Source organism: Limulus polyphemus, unplaced genomic scaffold (genome assembly GCF_000517525.1).
Source record: "Limulus polyphemus unplaced genomic scaffold, Limulus_polyphemus-2.1.2 Scaffold4670, whole genome shotgun sequence".
Classification (NCBI taxonomy): Eukaryota; Metazoa; Arthropoda; class Merostomata; order Xiphosura; family Limulidae; genus Limulus; species Limulus polyphemus.
In genome coordinates, this window is record NW_013670280.1 from 103 (window position 1) to 3900 (window position 3798).

The following is a 3798-nucleotide window of genomic DNA, read 5'->3' on the forward strand; positions in this document are numbered from 1 at the left end:
GATGTCCTCGTACAATATGAGATCATACTGTAAGTAGGTACGTTAGACCAAGAGTTACATATCCAGACTGACGTGATGTCCTTGTACAATATGAGATCATACTGTAAGTAGGTACATTAGACCAACAGTTACATATCCAGACTGACGTGATGTCCTCGTACAATATGAGATCATACTGTAAGTAGGTACATTACACCAAGAGTTACATATCCAGACTGACATGATGTCCTTGTACAGTATGAGATCATACTGTAAGTAGGTACGTTAGACCAACAGTTACATATCCAGACTGACATGATGTCCTGGTACAGTATGAGATCATACTGTAAGTAGGTACGTTAGACCAACAGTTACATATCCAGACTGACATGATGTCCTCGTACAATATGAGATCATACTGTAAGTAGGTACGTTAGACCAACAGTTACATGACCTGGACTGACATGATGTCCTTACAGTATGATCTCGTATTGTACGAGGTAGGTACATTAGACCAACAGTTACATGTCCAGACTGACGTGATATCCTCGTACAATCTGAGATCTTATTTTATGATGTAGGTGTGTGTCACCAAAAGTTTACACTGTTGGCTGTTAAAGTACTAAGATGAAAAGTCTGTCTGGTGATTATCTCTGGATTCTTCTAACAAAGAACAAGTTAAAGTTAACTACTGGCTTACAATAAAGTTACGTACACATGTTTTACACGTATCATGTCAAGTTGAAAAAATATTTAAGATAATTTAAAGCAAAAGGCAAAGTGGTAATTGTTTGTGCCTAAAATTTTCTAATTGAAATTCAATCTTTAAAAAACAAAAAAAAACTAGTACACAAAACTAGAATGATTACAAATTTAACAGTAATAAAAATACTAAACACTACATTATTAATGTACTCACTTAGGGATTGTCAAGAATTTAAAAGTGTATAATAAGTGTTCCAACCATGCTATATTTGTTCAATCCAGAATTCTTCTGTCTGACTGGGATACAACAAACTCTGTATGCCTTTTACAAGCTGGCAATGAATGATTCCAGTTATATTTGTCATAAGACATTAATATTAGGTCTATTACATTCTTAAGCTAGTCAAGATTCAGAAGAATAAGTAACAGAGTGGTGTAGAAAGGAATTGCACAGTGGGAGTGCTTGGATACACATGTGTAAAAAGCAGCTTAATCTATGGGGGGGTGTTCTGACCAGAAAAGTAATCAAATATAAAAAAAATTACAGTTACTATATCAATTATGTAAAAGTGGGTGTACCGCACCCCCAGTTGTGATGCCTCTTTAGTAACGGCATTCAAACTAAGCTAGGTGTGTCACATCCATGGCCAACAACACGTTTCACTCAGTCCAAAGCTCTTCAGGCTCTAGTTGTATCGTATGTTTCACTCTAACCACGGCCGTGTTTGTTGTATCCTAGCCAGATTCTACTTCTTTCATGTATAAAATTATTGAAATTCTTCAAGAAACAAACTACGTGAACTTACTGTTTTATTAAACTCCAGAATTGATACAGTGCATGGTAATATGACAGAAAGCTTTACACGTCACAGCATAATCGCGTGAGAAACGTAAAGCTCCGGTTTGATCCAGTTATTACAGCCAAACGTGAAAGAGAGAAATTCTCTCGGAAATTCAGTACAAACAGAGTAATAGTCTCGTGAAAGTTTTGAAAAGTGTTTATCAATAACTCAACAAAATTAGAATCTTGAAACAACATATAAAAGTTTCAGAATTATAATAAATCATTTTGACATAAGGCAGATTATACACTGAAATAAAGTACTTTTTTCTTCACAGCATCATAAGAAAGATTAGCCAATGTTTGATCATTTTCACAATGCTTTAGGCTTATACTTATATATCACACAGATCGTGGGGACTGCATCCTTCAACTAGGTGCAAGCTATCGAGTTTAAATAGCACTACCATAGCAAGGTGGTCCCAGGAGTTGTTAATTATTACAGTCATAAATAGCTTCAAAAACCTTGACAATAACTACAAACATCGAGCAAGCAGTCAACTGCTATTTAAAAAAAATCTTACAAACACCTTCAATCACATTTTGATTCTACAAATTAAATATACAAAAAACTTTGGTCACAAAAAGAAGTCACTAGTAAATATAATACTGAAAGCCAAAAAAGCTGCCATGATAGGAAATTTAAATAAATAAATAAATTATTAATTATTATGCAAACGTTTAAACCTGAGAAAATGGATGAATTAAAATTAAAACATTCTAAAACTGTTCAAGTTTCTTTTTGCAGAAGTGAAGTTAAACAGTTTATTACCTACTTCACATAAATATAATTATAATAGATCTATTCGATTCTACAAGTCACAAGCCAGTGTTCTCGATTAAAATAAAGCTCATGATCTATCATGTATACAAAGCAATTTTAAGCGCCACTGGATGTCTTGACCCTACGACCACTGGTGACTTGCCTGAACCACTTCCATCCCTTCCAGCTTCTTACACTGTTGAAAAAAAAAGGTATTTTATGCTTTACTTTGGATGTGGAGCGAGTACTTTACGAAACTGTAAAAGTAAGACCCAGAATTATCTCTCGTTCCAACTAATAATGTTACTCTAGATAATCCTACAGTTCGTAGCTAAGCAATCTGTATAAAATAAATAAACCAACAGATAGATTTCTTACCACAGAGTTTATCAGGAAAAATATACAAAGTTTATTTATCATTCTTGTGTTAAGTAAAATCTACCCAAGGGGCTATCTGTGCCATGCCCACCACTGGTCATGGAACCTAATTTTTAGCATTATAAGCCCTACCATTAAGGTACGAAGTAAAATAAAACACCTAGTGGTGGATTTTTTAAAACATATTTTTTGTCCAATAAGGTATCATATACTCTTTACATTGTGTTATCTAGGTTTGGGCCTTTTTTATATAAAAATAGGTACAAAGATATGTTGGGTAACATTACCACTAGGGCTAATTTACATATTATAAAAATAAAGAAATGTTTTATGTTCTTGATAACTTCTACAAACATGACTGAATGGGTTCAGACTTTGACGAGATCTGATGCATTAGTCTGAAAATTGTGATACTTTTTGACATTTAAAGGCTACCTTAAACTGACAGATTCCAGTTTTATCATTTGTAGAGGTGGATGTGACTTTCCTCTGAAAATCTATAACTAATAAAGCTTGTATATGTGTAATTAGAGTACTTTTTGAAGTAGTTTTTCTTCACATTTTTTAAACAATAAATAAAGAGCAAAGTTTTTAGTAAATCCTTACATTTTAAGTTGTTCTTCCTAATCTTCACCACTGTAATCTCAGCATCAAAATGATCCCTTCCTGTAAAGCCACAATTTTAAAGAACTGAATAAAACATAGCACATTGGAAACATACAAATTATTATTGTAATAATATTACTTCGTACCAATAATTACAACATTCTGCGAATGTCAGCTATAACTGAGTAAGTATATAAATGACAATTTCTTTACGTGTCACTAACTTAATCATAATTCCTGATAAAAAAATTAAAGATGTCAACATTTGTGGGCGATTGCAACTTGTCTTCACCACACAGTTCCAACATGGCCAATTTTAACACCATAAAAATTGTGAAAGTGTCTGTATCGCTGCTTGGGACTTGCAAGAAGGTATCTTTGTATGAAATCCCATGTAAGTCGGTTGACCTACACTTTGTACGAAATCCCATGCAAGTCGGTTGACCTACACTTTGTACGAAATCCCATGCAAGTCGGTTGACCTACACTTTGTACGAAATCCCATGCAAGTCGGTTGACCTACACT

At 33.8% G+C, this 3798-nt stretch overlaps 1 pseudogene; it reads right to left on the reverse strand.

Annotated features, from left to right (window-relative positions):
- Positions 1–1477: 1477 nt before the first annotated feature.
- LOC106471515 overlaps positions 1478–3798 on the reverse strand; it is a 46153-nt pseudogene continuing 43832 nt past the window's right edge.